Genomic DNA, 20,745 nt, shown 5'->3' with positions numbered 1-20,745 from the left:
AAGAAAGGAATAAGGCATGCAGAAATCAAATAGCAAAATGGAAGAAGTATTTCCTTTACTGTAATAACTTTAAATGTAAAAGGACTAAAAATGCAGAGATTGGCAGGATGGCTTAAAAAAAATGATACAATTAATTATATGCAGTCTACAAGGTACTCCCTTTATATCCAAAGAAACACACAGATTGAGAATGAAAGAGATAAAAGTTATTCCATGCAACTGTTAACCAAAAGAGAGCTTGTGGTATTTACAGTAATGACAAACAAAAGAGGATTTAATTCAAAGACTATCCAAGACACAAAAACAAATACTATATACAGATGAAAGGGTCAACTAATCAATAAGACATAGCAATTATAAATATATGCACCAAGTAATAGAGTCCCCAAATCTGACACAAACATTGACAGATGAAGGGAGAATTAGGGAATCCTACAATCATAGCTGAAGTTTTTTTTTTTTTTTTTATAGCTGAAGTTTTTAAGGTTCTACTACCTATAATGGTTAAAACACTTACAGGATAACAGATATAGGAATTAAACAACACTATGCACCAATTAGACCTAGTAGACATACATACAACACTGCCCAACAACAGAAAAACACATATTCTTCTCCAGTGTACATGGAACATTCTCCAGATAGACCATATATAAGGTCACACACACACACAAAAAAAAACCCTCATCATATTTTAAGAGATTGGAGTCATACAAAATACCTTCTCCAAACAGAATGAGGCTGGAAATAATTAACAAAAGGAAAACTGGAAATACAGAAATATGTGGAATTTAAACAACATGCTCTAAAATGACTAACGGATGAAAGAAGAAATCAAAACAGAAATAAAAAAAAATCTTGAGACAAACAAATATAGAACCAAAAAATCCCAAAACTTACGGGATGCAAGAGGGACAGTGCTGTCTGATGAAGATAAAAACAGAAGGTATAAATAACTAAAATAAAAAAATAAAAGTGATAACATTACTACTGATTTTAAGAAGTAAAAATAATTACAAGAGAATGATACTAGGAACAATTTTATACCGCCAAATTAGATAACATTGATGAAATGGACAAATTTCTAAAAACACAAATTACCAAAACTGACTCAAGAAGAAATTTAAAGAGACCTATAACAAGTAGAGAGATTGAATCAGTAATCAAAAACCTCCTGCCAGAGAAAATCCCCAAACCAGATGGCTTTACTGGAGAATTCTAACTAACATGTAAGGAAGAACCAACACTAATCCTTCTCAAGCACTTCCATAAGGTTTAAGAGAAGGGAACACTTTCTAATTCATTCTAGGAGGCCATAATTACTCTGATACCGAAGATAAAGATAGCACTAGAAAAGAAAATTATAGACCAATATCAGTTAAGTATATAGATGCAAAAATCCTCAACAAAATATTAGAAAATAAAATCTTATAGAATATTAAAGGATTATATATTGTGACCATGTAGTATTTATCCCAGGAATGTAAAGGTGCTTCAATTTAAGAAAATCAATCAATCAAAACAAAAAAAGAAAGAAAAGAAAAGAAAGTCAATCAGTAGGGTATAGTACATTAATAAAATATAAAAAAAAAACACATAACCTCCTCATAACAGAACTTTTGACAAAATCTAACACATTTTCATGATAGAAAAAAAAAACACATATAAAATTAGGAATATAAGGGATTCCTCGACATAATGGAGGGCATTAGTAAAAAACCCACTGCTACCAATATATTCAGTGATGGAAGACTAAAATATTCCCCTTAAGATTAGGAACAAAGCAAAGGTGCCCACTTTCATCATTCCTATTTAACATTGCACTGGAAGTTCTAGCCAGAATAATTGCACTAGAAAAATAAATAAAAGACATCCAATTTAGAACAGAAGGAGTGAAACTATCTTAATTCACAGATGACATAATCCTATCATAGAAAATCTCTAAAACTCTTCAAGAAAACTACTAGTTTAATAAACATATTCAGCAAAGTTGCAGGACACAGGATCAACATGCAACAATTAGTTGTATTTTTACACATGAGCAACGAACAATTAGAAAAGGAAATTTTAAAAATTTCAATTCCAATAGGACTGAAAATAATTTTAAAAATACTTAACAATAAATTTAACTAAGGAAATGAAAGTCATGTACACTGGACACTATAAAAACTTTGCTGAATGAAATTAAAAAGAGTCTAAATAAATGGAAAGACATACTGTGTTCATGAATTGGAAGACCTAACATTGTTAAGATGTCTATTATACCTAAAGCGATCTACGGATTCAATGCAACCTCTATCAAAATTCCTATGGCCTTTTCTTGCAGAATTGGAAAAGTTGATCCTTTTATCTATATAGATTTACAAGGGTTTCTGAATGGTTAAAACAATCTTGAAAAAGAAGAACAAGGTTTTTTGTTTTTTTTTTTCAAAACTTACCACAAAGCTGAATGATATGATATAGCCTTAAGGATAAACATATAGGTCAATAGAACAAAACTGAGAATTCACAAATAAACTCATACATCGATTGCCAATTGGTTTTCGATAAGGGTGCCAAGGGCATTCAATAAGCAAAGAATATTCTCTTCAACAAATAGTTCTGAAACAGCTCGTTATCCACATGCAGAAGAATGACTTTGGACCCTTGCCTCATACTACATATAAAAATTAACTGAAAATGGATCAATAATCTAAATATAAGAGCTAAAAACACAAAAACTTAGAAGAAAACAGGTTAGATCTTCATGATCTTCGTTTTGGCTATGCATTTTTAGGTATAACACCAAAAACACAAGGAATAAAAGAAAAAGTAAGTATATTAAATTTCATCAAACTTGAAAACTTTTCTATATATATTAAATGATGTTATCAAGAAAGCAGAATAACCTACAGAATGGGAGAAACTATTTGTAAATTATGTAACTAATAAATATCCTGTATCCAGACTATATAAAGAATTCACACAACTCTACAAGAAGAAGAAAAACAAGCTAGAAATAAAATAGAAAAAAGACTTCATAGACATTTCTCCAAATAGTAAGTACATGAAACGCTAAGGAAATGCAAATCAAAAGCACTATGAGGTAGTACTTCCCATCCACTAAGATGATTGTAATTGAGTTCAATGAAAATAGCAAGTGTTGGTGAGGATGTGGAGAAATTGAAATTCTGAATATTTGCAAGTAGGATTGCAAAATAGTTTGGCCACTGTGGTCACTGTGGAAAATAGCTCGATGGGTCCTTAAAAAATTAATTATGGAAGTAACTATGTTAACCTAATTATGACCCTACAATTCTACTCATAGGTATATACTCCAAATAATTGAAAATAGGTACTCAAACAAGTACATGTATACATGTGTTAATAGTAGCACTATCTACAATAACAGTGACACATGAATGGATAAAGAGTGATAGACTCATTCAATGGAATATTATTTAATCATAATAAGAAGTGGGGTGCTGATATCTGCTACAATGTGAAGAATCTCCAAAACATTATGCTAAGTGAAAACAGCCAAATACAAAAGGTCACATACTGTATGATTCCATTTATATGACATGTGAAAAACAGATAAGTGCAGAGAAACAGAATACAGATGAGTGTTTGTCAGAAATTGAGAAGAGGGGAGGAGGGGGAGAAATTGATTTAAAAAGTGAAGGAATGGGGCAGCCTGGGTGGCTCAGCAGTCTAGCACTGCCTCAGCCCAGGGGGTGATCCTGAAGACCAGGGATGGAGTCCCTACATCAGGCTCCCTGCATGGAGCCTGTGTCTCCCTCTGCCTATGTCTCTGCCTTTCTCTCTCTGTGTCTCTCATGAATAAATAAATAAAATCTTTAAAAAAAATAAAAAATTAAAAAAAAATAAAAAGTGAAGGAATGTTTAGGAATGTTTTGGAATTAGACGTGGTGGTCAGACTGTGAATGTACTAAATGCCACTGAATTGTTCACTTTAAAATGATTAATTTCATGTTATTTGAATTTCACTTCAATAAATTATTAACATAATTTTTAAAATCTGAAATCAGTCCGATTCTAGAGTCCTCACTCTTAATGACAATTTTGCGGTGACATGCCTAGTATGCTGTAGGCTTGATGTTCCAAGACCAATCTCAGCACACTATTGGTGTTCTTATAGCTATCCACAGGTAGTACCTGGATACTGGTTTCCTAAACAAGGTAGGAAGTCTTTCTGATATGTGTAGAATATTTTAAATGTTAAAAGGATAATCAAGTAAAATATCCAACTTAGTTAAGTTAGCATTGATGGTGAGGTTTAAGTACCCTTTTCATAACTGACACCCAGGGCTTCAAACTTAATCAGTGAGATTGAAAAGTAACAATATAATTAAACCCATTCAATGAACATTTACCTCCCTGCCGTTTTTTTTTTTTTTTTTTTTTTTTTTTACTTGCCACCAATTCCACTCCTTTAAAACCATGACTCTTAAGAACAAACAAACAAACAAACAAAACATGACTCTTGAGTTTGTGGCTGCCTTTTCAAAGCAAAGTGAAAGAGAGACAGTCTCTCAGTAGACAGCACCTTGCTGTTTGTTTGTTTTTTGTTTTTGTTTTTGTTTTTGCTGTTTGGTTTAAAAATAGAACCTCATTCAGTTGTTTCTTACACCACACCTGTGCCAAAGTGGACTGATCCAGGACAGCCATAAAGAGAAGTGAAGAGTCTAGAATGGCCACCCCTGTTTGTGTAAATTATGAGACAGTCTTCTGTTGGGGAACCTTTTCAGTTTAGACTCACCAAATTCATAGAATCAGTCTCTCTGATTTTCACAAAGCTCTACTCATCAGTTTATTCAACAAACATTTATTAAGAACCTGAGTTTGGCAATAAGGCATAGGCAATAAGAGAGAGCTGTAGTAGTAATGATTGTTACTGTAATAAATGTGATTAAAATATTTATTCAGGAAGTAAACAGAGTCATAAATTCTGCTTTGGCTAGAATGTCATACATATCTTTACAAACAATGATATTCATCTTGAACACAAAAGGACGTATGGATATGTGTCGTCAGCCAAAGTAAATTATTCCTCAAAGCCTTGATTTCATCATACAAAAACCAGGATTAAAAATACATGTATTTATATATGTATACATATACATATAGGCTTTTCCATCATCAGAATCTTTGGAAAGGTAAAATCTAAAAGACGTGAAGTGAAAGATCTTCTGGACTATAAAGTTACCTTCCAGAAGAGTTAAATAACATTGTGATTTTTCTAAAGCTTGACTCAAAAACAAACATGCTAAAAATTCTTAAAGGAAAAACATATTTTCCTCCACATGAAGAATCTCCATTTCAGATTTTTTAGCTTCAGCTAAGCCAGCTTCCTCATAGTCATGAACATGCTGAACAGCCTTAGAAACAACCCTACCAAGTGCAGCTGTAACACACACAGGTAAGATAAAGAAATGAGGCTGTGAAGGAAATTGTCCCTACAAGTTTCTCTAGTGCTCTCTACACTGCCACCACCACCACCTCCTCCAGCTTTACAAGCTTGCTTCCTCTGACCACCCACTCCCACCACCATCTCCCTTCTCTCTCTCTCTCTCTCTCTCTCTCTCTCTCACGCACACACACACACACACACACACACACAATCTTCTAGTCTTCTTCCTCATTTACAGGTCATTCCTTTAGGAGAAAAAAAATGACGTGACAAAAAAGTAGCAGAAGAGAATACTTTTCTAAAAGCTAATCCCTCTGACCTCCCTTTAAGATCCTACTTAAGTGTTAAGAGTCATATTTATCTCTTAGTTTCCATACAGCCTTTCTTGATTTCTCTAGTCTATGTTGCTCTCTCCCTTCCTTGAACTCTGGTTGCAGATGGAGCCCATATTCTGCATTTCCACAAACAAGGGGCTTCCTCCTTAATAACACTCACATTCATGTTCTTTTGTGCACCACTGTTCCACCTCTGAGGTGATTCCTCATCTGTAAAATCTTCACCTATCAAAATTAAAGATAATACAATATTTTAAAAATAAGTATCCCATCTGCCACACAGAAGGTGCTAAATAAATAATTTTTCTTCCCTTTCTTTCTTTTGTATCTCCAATGGCTAGCACAGCTCTTGGGTAAATAGTAAGTGTGTCAATAAATAGAATAAAGAGGTATTGATTGCACGGGTTTTATATTCTGATCTTTTCTATTCCCTTTGGCATTAAATAACTTTTCAAGGCTGTAGTGAAAGGATCCAGTGCTCCTTATGTTCCTTCTCTCAATTAATTTCCTCCTAACTATTGTTCTGCCTAATTATATAGGGCCTCTTTAGGCCCATCTGCAGTTATTAGCTGATTCAAAGGCTTGTTTGTTTGTGGATTTCATTTAAATTTTTACTTTCAGGGCTAATTTCTAATGATGTCATTAAAGCAAACAGTCCAGGAAATCTGCCAGTGTGTGTCCTATGAATCCATCACTGGTGAAAGCCCTTTTTCTGCCAAGCATACAAAGAATGCTTAAAATATTCAGAATAGAAGCTTAGTTGCTTACATAGCAGACAATATCCCAACAGATCTGCCGCTTAGTGTACATAGTAGGCAAGTACTTGAGCCCAGAAAACTCTACCACATAGGCCTGGTATTTCTGGTATTTCTATTTATGGTAAAGAAAGAGAAGAAACTTTTGGCTGGGCTTAAGCATTACCTGAGATCTAGGTACTATGAGAAGCTTCATAAGGAGATGTAAGCATCTTGCTCACTGATGGGACAAGAGCATAACAACCTTCCTGCAGTCCCTGTGTCCCACAGACCTGATGACTGTTCTCAGAGGCAGGAAGTCACTTAGCTCACTCCACCCCCAATCACAGCCACTCACAACAGCCAACCATTCTTTTTTTTTTTTTTAAAGATTTTATTTATTCATAGAGACAGAGGGAGAGAGGGGCAGAGACACAGGCAGAGGGAGAAGCAGGCTCCATACAGGAAGCCTGACGTGGGACTTGATCCGGGGTCTCCAAGATCACACCCCAGGCTGCAGGCGGCGCTAAACCGCTGCACCACTAGGGCTGCCCAACAGCCAGTCATTCTTTTTTTTTTTTTTTTTTTTTTATTTTATTTTATTTTTTTTTATTGGTGTTCAATTTACTAACATACAGAATAACACCCAGTGCCCGTCACCCATTCACTCCCACCCCCCGCCCTCCTCCCCTTCTACCACCCCTAGTTCGTTTCCCAGAGTTAGCAGTCTTTACGTTCTGTCTCCCTTTCTGATATTTCCCACACATTTCTTCTCCCTTCCCTTATATTCCCTTTCACTATTATTTATATTCCCCAAATGAATGAGAACATATAATGTTTGTCCTTCTCCGACTGACTTACTTCACTCAGCATAATACCCTCCAGTTCCATCCACGTTGAAGCAAATGGTGGGTATTTGTCATTTCTAATAGCTGAGTAATATTCCATTGTATACATAAACCACATCTTCTTTATCCATTCATCTTTCGTTGGACACCGAGGCTCCTTCCACAGTTTGGCTATCGTCAGCCAGTCATTCTAATGGTTGTATTGTTCTATGGCCAAGCTGAATAGGTCACGAGCTTTACAAGGTAGAACATCCGGCTAGTGAGCGCCCCATCTGCATGTCCCTGTGCCTTGTTGCCACTCTCTCCAGAAATGCTGTGTTGGCTTTTGAGAGACTGATGCTTTCAAACCCTAAGAACTATTCAAAAGCTCAGGTATAAGTGTGTGGTAGAGGTGTTGGAAATCTCACTGCACAGAAGCAACCAATATAGTTAAAGCACCTGTGAGCTGTGATTTCTGCAGTACTTGAAAGCCTTCCTATAGTTCTTCCTGCCTGAAACTCCTAAAAGTGAACAATTAATTCTATTCTTTAATTAGAAATAGGATCAGAATTGTAGATGACTATAGTCCAGTGATTAACACATAGTAAAAAAAAAAATAATAATAAATCACAAATTCCCCTCCCCTAGACGGTCAGCCTCCTCCATGAAAGCAAGAAGTAGATGATATGCATTGATTCTTCATCTATTTGTCAAAGACGGTGCTCATCAATTATAGCAAAGTATAGCTTAGAGCTGTAATAGGAAATGGATGGAGATAAAGGCAAATGGTGGCTTCTAGGAACAACCATTTCTAGTTAAGTGTTTGTATTTTTGCTTTTTTAATCTCTAAATTATGATATTCACAGGATAACTAACAAACAGAAATTACCTTGAAGATTCTGGTCAAGGTAAAAATGGAGCCTACATATTTAACTGTCCCAGCCTCTCAAATCCCATTAATATGATAAAAGGAATGTCAAAAAGCAAAATCTATACCTGTGTCTAAAACTAGGAAACAGTGCCATTCACTTGCACAAAATTCCAAGGGATTTCTGCAAGAAACAACATTGACAAGACTAAGTTGAGAAGTCACTTGGCCAGCACCTGGATCACTACATGAAAGGAAAAACTGCCTGTGATGGAGGCAGGGAGGCAGAGAGCCTCAGCAGACTCCACTAACCCTTAAAGTTAGGCCTGGAGACTATCAGTGCATGTTAGATCACGATGCAACCACTGTCTCTGGAGAAGCCCATCAGTGCTGACACCCAGGAAGAACAATGAGCAGCATTGCCTCCTCTTGTCCTTCATGTGACAAGGGCTTGGGCTAAGTATTAGTATGAGGGGTGCAGGGAGTCGACCTAGGAGAAAATTCAGCCAAAGTGAAGGTGAAGAATCAATACAAATCAAAATCCATCACTTCCTTAAGTGTTGGAAATATAGAATATACGGTAAAAGGAAAAAAAAACTTTATTTACAATAACAATGTAAATTTCAGCAAATTCAAGATTGAAGAGTAGAAAAAATTTAAAAATAGTTTATTAAATATATAATGGCTTTATTATAAAATTCTGTTAGAAGAAAATAGAAATATTTATCTATCTAATATCACTTATATTTTAATTCTTCCAAAATATGACCCCAAAGGCAGTATCTTAAAGGAAAAGAATAATCAATTTGAAAACAGATATGTTTAATATTAAAATATTAAACAATTAAAATTTTTATAAATAAGTAAAATTAAAATTTTAAATACTATTAAAATATTGGAGGATACACTAAAATCTCTTTGACAAATCCCTAGTATAAAAAGAATGCTAGCACATTAATATGAGAAAAATAAGATCTTTGAAATCTTCAACAAAAGTCTCAAATATATTAACAAAATGTTTAAGTATTCCATAATACCAAATAACATTAAAACCATGCAACATGATTTTTAAAAATATCAGACTGCATAAAAATTATAACTCATCAATAGTAAAAGTAAAAAATAGACACTGTGAGGCCTATGAGAATATTAACTGGCACAATCTTTCTTTAGCACAATTTGAAATACATATAGCATTTGTATGTATGTATATATATATGCATATATATGTATATAATCTTTAAAATTGGCATAGTTTTAACAACTGCATGACTAGGTAATGGTTCTAGTAAAATAAGTACAAATATATTTAAAATATAGCCAAAATATATATATAAATATATAGCCAAAGGGTATCAATTGAAGTACTGTTTAAACTTGCAAAAGATCACAAATAAAAATGGTAACTGTGTGAGGTACTGGATGTGTTTGTTAACTGATCTCATTGTGGTGACCATTAAGTAATACATCAAATCATCACATTGTATGCCTTAAACTTACATAATGTTATACACCAACTATATTTCAATAAAGTAAAAAATTTTTTAAATGAATAAATTTGCAAAAGAATTAGAAATAATCTAAATTTTTAACATCAGGGACTGCTAAAAGTCATACAGTTACATGTAGTCATTAAAAAGTATAAACATATGGTTAATGGGAAATATATTTTATGAGGAAACTGTATTTTAAAAATTTGCATATACATTGATTTAATTATATCCATATGCATTTATGCATTTAGTCACTCCCTGATGGCTTTATAGAACTTGCATTTGAGTAGAAATCTATATATTTCACAACACATATATATATATTATATTTTTTTTACAACACATATATTTAGAGGATTACAGATCAACATGATAATAGCAGTTACCTCAAGTTGAATGTTTATTTTTACAGTAAATTTGTAAAAATAAAAAAGCCATTTTAGATGACACTTAAGAAATAATAATGCCATGGTTGAATTAAGTCAAATTACCAGTTACCACATAGATTTTTAAACTCTAGTATTCGAATCCACACATTTGCTTTGAAATAAGCTTCCATGTACAGTCCACAATTAAATCTGTAGATTGTTTTGCTTAATGATTTTCATTGAATAAATACTTTCATTAAAACTTTTCTTTCTACAAATGAGTGTGAATTAAAGGAAAGAGAATCATTATTTTCTTCCAGCATTTCTCTCTCCCTTCTCTATGGAATCAAACACATATTCTCCCCAAATTTAATTGAGATTCAATGAATATTACTTCATGGATATATGTAAATCACACAAAAGTTTTCTCTTAAAATGAACAACAGTGGTAGAGTCCTTACATTTTAAAAAGGTGCAGATTCTGGGTCACTCTCACTTGTAGAGTGCTAATACTTTATGGAATGATGAGAAAAATAACAACTTGTACACTCAGAGTTATTATATAAAAACCACTTATTCTAGATTGCTGTCCTATTTTCTCCCAAGCTACTTAAAGGATTTTGCATTCCCATGCCTTCTCTCACTCATTTATCCTACCTAGTTGAAGTACATCTCAGGAAATCCCTTGCTACAGGCTCTAGTGTCAGCAACAGCAAAACTGGATTTTCACCCTTCAACAACTCATAACATCTCAGGAGAGAGTACACATATATCTGAGAATTATTAAAGTAGTATTAAATAGTATGTCTCAGTTCCACATTGTATGTCACACTAGCTTTTACTTAAGAAAAAAAATGTGGTTATCATAACACTAAGACTCATTTTTTTTTTACTCTATAAGAGAGACAGTTAACAATAGCCATTCTTTTTTAAAGAGCTGTTTCACAATGGTTAATAAACACATACTGTATTACATGCTTTGCAAAGCTGTGCCCTTCTATATGCAAAATGGGGGATATATAGAAGCAACTTGATCATCTCTACATTCAATTTGGAAAAAGAAGATAAAACATTAAAAAGGGGGTCTAATATTTATTCATGTGTTATGATCTTGTGTAATGTGAGACACACCATCCCAGAAGCCCTATGAGGTGTTAATATATTAACACCTATTTTGAGAAACAAAAGCACAAGAAAATGGTAAGTGGCATGCCCAAGGCCCCAAGATGGTGATCAGTAAAGCCTTCCTATGAATAAAGGCGGAAACAGAAAGTATTTTAAAAGTTAAAATTAATGCCTATCTTATACCAAGTCCACCAATTGCTGTTGAATACCCCAATATGAAATTACCAGGATATTTTTTCCGTCTTTTGATTTTCCTTAAATCTATACTATTGGATTTCAGTATTTATGCTTCTGCTGACCATATATCTACTCTTTGGTTAGTAGAAAGCCAAATCACATGTGAAAATAAGATTATTATAGGGGGCACCTCAGTGACTCAGTCAGTTAAGCATCAGACTTTGGCTCAGATCATGATCCCAAGGTCCTAGGTTGGAGTCCTGCATCAGGCTCCCTGCTCAGCAGAGGGTCTGCTTCTCCCTCTGCCCCTCATCCCGCTTATGGTCTCATTCTCTCTCTCTCTCTCTCTCTCTCTCTCTCTCACACACACACACATGCACTCTCTTCCTCTAAATAAATAAAATCTTTTTAAAAATAAGAAAATACCATTATAGAATGACAATTATCCCATCTGCTTTCATTCCCAATATCATTCCCCACCACAGTATTTTAAAGATTTTACAGCAAATTTTGAAAAAGATGACCATTTCTTATTCAATCCTTGACAGACTTCTGAGAAATCAATAAAAAGTAAAAAGCATTTCTTAACTCCGCATTAGCTATAATTGGAAATAAGGAAGTGCTTGTGTGAGCGTGTTTATACTCCTATATGTGTATATATATCAGTCTTTTTGGAAACAGTCTTCCCAACTAGTTTGTACACAGGAGTTCAATGCCATGTAATTTGGGTACTAGTCTCTTGTCCTTTGATTTTCAGTGAGAGATTCTATGTTTCTTAGTGATTTTACCCAGTCTCCTCTTACCTCTCAAAAATAAGAAACAAACCATGAAATCAGGAAAGATTTGCATCTGGCACTTGATTACTTGAATACCTACTCTTTTCTGAGAGGCTCCCCCATTCCAATTTACCTAGTCATGCTTTCTCCACCTACTAACCATGACTGTCCCTCCTTACTTGCCCCCAACTCACACCCACTGATGACTCCACACACTACAAGACCTTTCACTGGGGAAGTCTCTGCACTCACCATTATACCAGCTTCCTTTCCATATCTTTCATTATCCTGAGAACATAAGGATTGGAGAGCTTTTCTTCATAGTTGCCTTACCTCCTTTCTCTCTCTCAATTTCTCTCCTTCCCCATCCCACCCAATTCCATCTCCAAATTTCTTCTTCTATTGCTTCTTTCCTTTAATTATTTCTCTCCTTCCATTCTCAGTCATACTTATTTTTTAAGACTTTATTTTTAAGTAATCTCTATACCCAATATGGGGCTTGAACTTACAACCTTGAGATCAAGAGTTGCACGCCCCACTGATGGAGCCAGCCTGGTACCCCTGGTCTCAGCGATACTTCTTAAAAAAGAGTCCTGTCCTAAATCCTCAGATGTCACTCACTCTTCAACCCACTAAAAACTGGCCTCTTCCATAATCCCCTGGAAGCTGTTTCGGATAAATTTATCAGCAGTTTCTAACTCTGCTTTACCTTTAAAATATGTGTAATGCAGCTCCCTGCAAAGAGCCTGCTTCTCCCTCTGCCTATGTTTCTGCCTCTCTCTCTCTCAGTCTGTGTCTTTCATGAATAAATAAATAAAAATCTTAAAAAAAAAAAAAAGTAAAATAGCAGAACCTGGATGTGTTTGTTTTTTTATAAATTTTGCTAACATCTTTTATAATTTTTAAAATGGTGTATAAAAGATAGTGGTGGAGAACACACATTCAAAATTTATTTCAATTTCCTCCAAATACAGTTCACCTTTGTGGATGTTATGTTGTTTAGCTTAACTCTTTAGTATAAATCCTGTCTTACCTAAATTAACTCTAGTTACTTCAAGAGCACGTAGTCAACATTTCTATCGTGTTTACAAATAGTTGTAAATTAAATGTGTCCTGAAATTCCATTTCCAACTTGGGGAAGAGGATTTCCCCACACCCACAAGCAATTGTCTGGACACCAGTAGGGTGCCTACAATTCAACTCAATTCTGACGTTATCCACCAGAGCCAACATCAGATCCTACAGGTTAAAAATTTGGTTCAGCAAGACTGTCCTCACATACTTCAGATGCTACTCACAAAGTCCAGGTTGTTAGGCGTACTTCTCGACATATTGGCTTGTTAATCAGAGGTTCCTAGGAACTCTTCTTTGGGTTTGATAAATTTACTAGAGTGGCTCAAAGAATTCAGAAAAACATTTTATTTTACTAGATTACTAGTTTATTACAAAAGGGTGTAAACAGATGGAAGAGATGCATAGGCCAAGTAATGGGGAAAGAGCATGGATGGAGTTCCCATGCCTTCTCCATGCACATCATTCTGCCCAAATCTCTACATGACCATCAACCTGGAAGCAGGGTTCATTTCATAGGCACGATTGATTGAATCATTGACCATTGATGATTGAACTCCATCTCCAGCCCCTCTCTCCTCTCCTGAGGTCAGATGGGTGCACTCAAAATTCTAACCCTCAAGTCACTTGGTTGGCTACATTGGCAACCATCCCCAGTATCCCTAGGTGCTCTCCAAATATCACCTCATTAATACAACAAAAAATACCTTTATCACCCAATCTTTAGGAAATTCAAAGGGTTGTAGATTCTGTGCCAGAAGGGACAAAGACCAAATATATATTTTCTTACAACAAATCACAATATCACAAATGTCAAATATACATATTTCATCAAGAAGTTTCTTATTGGTAAATGAGGAAAATATCATATAATTTCTGAATTGTTATAAAAAATGCTATTTCAACTGGAACAACTGAGGCCAATGTATCCTCCAAAAAAGTTAAAATATAATTTATCAAGGCACAAAAGTATGCTTTTGAATTATGGACCAAAATTTTATCATGTACTGTTTTTTCTACCAAATTAGTGTTATTATTATATTGGCTTGCCTTAGATAGTCTTAGGATAATTGAAAGATATTCCTTCAGATCTTCACATTAAGTCGAAACTATGCTTTTAACAAGAAATCTAAAAATCAATAAAATAATCATTAATTTTTATATCCTGGGGTTTTTTATGATGGTAATTCACAGCTCATATAATAAATCCTATAAGTACAATGTGACTACATAATATTCCTGATATATTCTAGTTGAACTGAGTAATATTTATATTTTGTTCTTCTCTTACTTTGTTATCTATAAATTAATAGGCTTATTTTGAATTCTCCACCCAAAATAATAATCACTTCTTTCATTATTTTTATCTATCTTAAGTGTCAGCCATTCTAGCATAAAACTTCAAAATCATATCTAGAAATTTAATCTAGAAATTCTCCACTGTTGTATTTTATAAAAATTGTGCTCTTTGCACCATGGAAGCTTCATTATGATTAGATACATCATGATTTTTATAAGCCATACTCACTCCACAGTTATATTGGTGTTTGTTAAATATTTTCAATTATTGCTGTTTGTGCAGTTTTGTTAGTTCTAGTAATTGCATAAGTGGTTTTTTATGGGCATGTGAAATCTACTGACTTTTATTGTTTCCAACTTTTAAGTATTTGAGGATATCGCCTTTTTAATATATTCATCTTTATTTTTATACTCATATTTCTGGATTTTGTTGAACTCTATTTTAATCTTCTGTTTCCATTATTATTCCATTATATAATCATTCTAAATGATCTAAGATTAGATGACAAAATATTTATTCAAGTTTACAAATACTAGTATTTTTATCAAAGAATGTGAAATAAGATAAATGTGAAAATATGAAATTAAAATTTTTATGTTTCTCAAAAATTCATTTTCTAAAACATTTAGAACTACTTATATTAAAATGTAAATACAAATTAGAATAATGTACATAAATACCTTATATCAGAATTATGTCTTAAACTTTGTTTTTTAAAATTTAGTTACATTTTATTAAATATATTTATAAAAATAAAACTATTTGTGAAAGTGGAATTCAGTGTCCATCTAGTTGCCATGAATATCATGCTTCATGTGTATTATGTCTACACCAACACACATATAAACTTCAGAGCAGAGAGTTTTTAATTTTGGAAAATATGACTTAGCCTCCACGTGCAAGTGTTGAATGCTGCACTTATAACCTCTAACATTGGGAATAGACCCAAAGAAGAGCAAGAAAATGGATGATCAGCAGTAGTGGGAAATGAAATTTTGTTATTAAACATATTGCACACATGCTGTCTTAAAAAAAGTTTTGACAAATTGATTGATTTCTTCTCTTACCTAAGCCCTTCGCTTTCCAAGTTCTCTCTGTGCTCTGAAACAGTATCCATTTCTGATGTCAGCATCAGCATGACCTACAAATCTTAACAGTTTTAGGACATAGTGAAGTCTTGTTTTGAACTTCCTAAGGCCTGAATGGTGTTAGTCATGGTAATGGCTGTTTAGAGGTACAGTGTGCTCTGTGGCAGGGCTGCATTGGATCCCAAGTGACAAAGGAGACCAGGCATCATGTTATTTATCTATTTATGATGTGGGGGCCCCTAAACGACAGTGCAGCATTGCTTCCTGTCCAAGTTTATGAGCGGTACTTAAGTGGGAAGTGCTTAAGTGGGAAGCTGAAATACTATTATCATCATCTCCACTTCACAGATTAAAAAAAAATGAGCCATAGAGATGAAACATTGTGCTCATGAGCACAGCTCCAGTGGGACACAGTGAGGTGTGAATTCAGTGTGGCTCCAGATCAATGCTTTTCCATGTTTATACTTCCCCCAAGAATATCTATTCATGTTTCAGGATATAAAAAGCCGGCTGCCATAGTGCAATTCAACCTTCAGCTTTTCTGAGTTAAAATTCAGAAAATTCAAAAAAGAATTTCTTGCACAGCACAGTATGCTTCCATCCTCTGAAGGTGTTTATTTTACCAATTCTTACTTGGGAAAATTAGTAACTTAGTGAAACAATTACGTACTTGCCTTGCCTTTTGCAATAGGGACTGTATTTCAGGGTAACCAAATGGCCTTAATCAAATGAAGGAAAGTGAAAACAAAACAAAATAAAACAAACAAAAGTGTTACCTCTTATAATCAAATATGTTTGCAAATACCTAGTCATAGGGGAGAGACACTGTAAAATTCAAGGATAACTCTTTCCTTTTTATTTTCACTCTTTCTTTTTTAAAAAAATTATTTTTGCCATTTCAAAGTATCTCTTTTGCAGAGTCTAGATGATATAATAGCAGAGAAATCACTCTAGAGGGAGTCCCTTGCCCACTTTCCTCAGGACCAAAAGTAAGCATGTTGCAAGAAGAAATTAATTTATGCTAATATCTCAAAACCTTGTCAAAATGTTTCTTGCTATCTCCATTAACATTTAGGATCTGGTCTATAATTCAGGGTGATATATTCTAGCTACATTAATATAAATTTTGATATTGATAGAGTCATTGAAATTCTGCAAGATTTTTTAAAGATTACTTTTATATTAATCTGAATCTGCTAATGAAAAGTAAGGTGACCAGAGTATTATCAGATTGAATAATGTCTGCAACACACAAAGAATGCTCAAAAGGAGAAGAATACATGGGAGTAAATTTTTTCTATGATCTTGGTCAAGTTTTCAGACCTTAATATATATTAATGTTCTAATTCCAAGAAAATAACCATGAGAGAGTAATTGTGAGATGTTGGTAAAATGTTATCACAGGTAAGGTTTGGGTGTCACACCAACATCCCTATCACTGTCTCTTTCTACATTCCTGTACACCAACACACCAGTCTCTTAATTCTAGAAGCTTCTATTTTATGTCCACTAGTATTCAAAGCTTATTAACTCATTTCCTATAATTTAATAAACTCATGTTAATGACTAAAAATTGTGGAATAATATTCTTCTGCTGTTATGTTTGCAATTTACCATGGGATTCCTAAATTCAGTCAAAGCCATAAATTTCAAATAGTGAAATTTCAGATATTATGGCAAGTCAAAAATGGAGGGCTGAGAAGAGAAGAATGGAAGGAGTCTTCATCTTCTTTCAGATCACCCCACATGGGTCCCACTAATGAGGAAGACAAGCCCTCTCTGTATAGGCAAAGAGAACCAAGGAAACCACAGATGTTAATATTCTTGCCTTTGTATCTCCTCTTTTCCCATGCAGGGCATGACATTATCAATTATATTGAAGCCTATAGAATTCTTGAAAATAATATTAGGTAAGTAATGCCAACTGATTTTTTTAAGAGAGAAGGAGAGCACCTGAGCAGGAGCAAAAGGAGAGGAAGAGAGAATCTTAAGCAGGCTCCACATCCAGCATGGAGTCCAATGCAGGGCTTGATCTCATGACCCTAAGATCATGACACAAGCTAGAACTGACCTGGTTGTTTAACTGAATGAGCCACCCAGTCACCTCTGAATTTTTGTTTTAAAGGTACTTTCGTAGACACCAAGATATTTAAAAGAAACTCATCATTTATTTCAGGCTTAAGATAGCAATTGTGCTCCTTTCTCATGAGAAATGACATGTATCCCTACTAAATAACATTCATAGAATTACAGGATAGTGTATTGGGAAGATTCCTTAAGAGTTGATCTAGTTTACCACATTTTCCCAAAACCTCTCCCACCTTCTATCTTTATTTTTCTGATGAGGAAACAGAGGGAAAAGTTGAAAGATGTAATAGCATCCTAATATTTCTGATCTACCAACAGAAAACAAAAGGGATAAACTATCTCCTTGCTGAGAAAAGGAGTCAGGGATAGCTTGCTTCAGAAACCTTTTATAGCATCACAGAGTAACCAAAGGACTCAGAAGAGCAATCAGGGAAACTAAGTGAAAGATGGGCCAAGGCAGAGAATACTAACCTCGAGTGCTAAAGATTCCTAGAGGATCAGTGAAAAGAGGCTATAGGAGGCCACCACCTCTGCCAGGGGCCGCAGCGGGACCCTCGCCAGAAAACCATGTTTGGCAACCAGTATGACAATGACATCATTGTTTGGAGCCCTCAGGGCAGGATTCATCAAATTGAATATGCAATGGAAGCTGTCAAACAAGGTTCAGCCACAGTTGGTCTGAAAGCAAAAACCCATGCAGTGTTGGTTGCATTGAAGAGAGCACACAGAGCTTGCAGCTCATCAGAAGAAAATTCTTCATGTTGATAACCGTATTGGTATCTCAATTGAGGGACTTCCTGCTGATGCTAGACTGTTATGTAATTTTATGCGCCAGGAGTGTTTGGATTCCAGATTTGTATTTGACAGACCTCTTCCTGTGTCTCATCTTGTATCTCTAATTGGAAGGAAGACCCAGATACCAACACAACGGTATGGCCGGAGACCATAGAGTGTTGGACTGCTTATTGCTGGTTATGATGATATGGGCCCTCACATTTTCCAAACCTGTCCATCTGCCGACTATTTTGACTGTAGAGCCATGTCCATTGGAGCCCGTTCTCAATCAGCTCGTACTTACTTGGAGAGACATGTGTCTGGGTTTATGGAGGGCAATTTGAATGAACTGGTTAAACATGGTCTGCGTGCCTTATGAGAGACACTTCCTGCAGAACAGGACCTAACTACAAAGAATGTTTCCATTGGAATTGTTGGTAAAGACTTGGAGTTTACGATTTATGATGATGATGATGTATCTCTATTCCTGGAAGGTCTTGAAGAAAGACCACAGAGAAAGGCACAGCCTGTTCAACCTGCTGATGAACCTGCAGAAAAGGCTGATGAACCAATGGAGCATTAAGTCACAAACCAGTCTTTATGTGTATTATCAAATATGTAAGAATGCAGGAGCCCTTACTGATGACAGTAATCTATACTTTGAACCAAAAGATGCAGTGTGGTCTTCTGGTATGTTTTAGGAATCGGTCCAGATGTGTTTTTCCCAAGTAACTTGTCTGAACCATATAATAGTGTGCATTTTTCTTTGAGAGGGTCCATATAATCACTTTCTAGAAAGTATAGTTATCTTTACTAATGTTTTTATATGAAGAACATAGTGTCTTTGTGGTTTTAAAGACAACTGTGAAATAAAATTGTTTCACCTGCCTGAAAAAAAAAAAAAAAAAGGCTATAGGAGTAGCAGAGGCTATAGAATAGAGATTAGGCAGAGAGACAGAGGAGACCCGACATACATCCCCTGTCTCCCTACTCTGTGCTTTCAGATTACAATATTTTGTTTGAGAAGTCCTCATGACAAAAGATTTTTCTCCCAAAACAACTAGCAAAGTAAACAAGCGCCCTACTGACCAGGGCTCCAGGATACCTCCCAGCTGGAAAGCAGTCTCTCTAGGCCACAGCTTAGAAGAAGGTTTTCAAGTTGTCTGGTCCTGGGAATTATCAGGGATCTTATCTAAAATACAGATTTCTGGGCCTATGTCTAGAGATTCTGATTCAGTCTGTCGGTAAGGTGCCAAAGAATCTGTGATTCCAATGATCAGACAAGTTTGGAGAAAGCATGAAATAATAAAGAATATGGGCTTTGCTGCCATAGAGGTCTACTTCATTGGGCACCTCACTCGAGGATCTTATTTTTCTGAAACTTGTCTATAAAATAGAGATAATAATGAGAGAAGTGAATGTTAAATTGGATCCTATAAGTAGTTTCTAGTTGCATGCATAGACATGACCTGCACAAAATACTTATTAGCATCATTTTCTTATCTGTTAGTTTCCCTAGAAGTAATTATACGTTTAAGGCTTCATGCACCATAGAAAATTACCTATTGTGTAGTCATAGGACTAGCCTGGTTTAAAAAGAATAACATAGATCTATTGGATGATAAATAAGAATTATTGAGATAAGAGCCTAGATGTCAGATTGTGTTTGCTGGGCACAGCTGCTAAAAGATGGACAAGATGTGACCCTAAAAAGAAGTATATAGAGTCTGAAATATAACTGGCTTACCTTTGCCTCCGGACGGTGATCTATAAACTTGGGTATGTACTTCTGCCTCATTTAATCTTTGATTTTCTGATACCACTTGAGATGATACCTACCACCCAGAATTCCCTTTTCACTGACTTTGGTTTGGTATTTAGGAGTAATACATTTATTACATTTATTCATTTTTGATCCAGGACTCCTTCCAATATGCCCACTTTCTACCACTATACTAGAAAGGTTTTCATCCTAAAACAACCTTCTCAAGGGCAATATCAGAGTAATAAAAAACAAGGATGCGTTTAGATTTTAAGCAGTGGCTATATGTGTTATGAGCTTTCAGCTTCTTCCCCTAAAAATATATTAAACGGTATTCCTTTAGGTATAAAATGACATAGAAACAAATATAAAGTGAGAATTTTTACAAGAATGAACAAAATAAACTTACATTCCACTTAATTACAAGTGGTTAATAGATCTTTTCCTTGGTCAGGTTCTAAAGAAAGCAAGCAAGAGAGGAGAATGGAAGAACAACAACATAGGAGAAACAGAAAAGGTTCATAATAAAGAATCTGAGGAGGGCAA

The 20,745-nt window shown here is 34.8% G+C and overlaps 1 pseudogene; it reads left to right on the top strand.

Moving 5' to 3' along the window:
* Window positions 1-18,068: 18,068 nt before the first annotated feature.
* On the top strand, window positions 18,069-19,204 carry LOC140616489 (proteasome subunit alpha type-1 pseudogene; annotated as a pseudogene).
* Window positions 19,205-20,745: the final 1,541 nt, after the last annotated feature.

The sequence above is a fragment of the Canis lupus genome, chromosome 24 (assembly GCF_048164855.1).
Source record: "Canis lupus baileyi chromosome 24, mCanLup2.hap1, whole genome shotgun sequence".
Classification (NCBI taxonomy): domain Eukaryota; kingdom Metazoa; phylum Chordata; class Mammalia; order Carnivora; family Canidae; genus Canis; species Canis lupus.
Note: the sequence above shows the minus strand (reverse complement) of the source record. Positions and strands in the feature narration are given on the sequence as shown.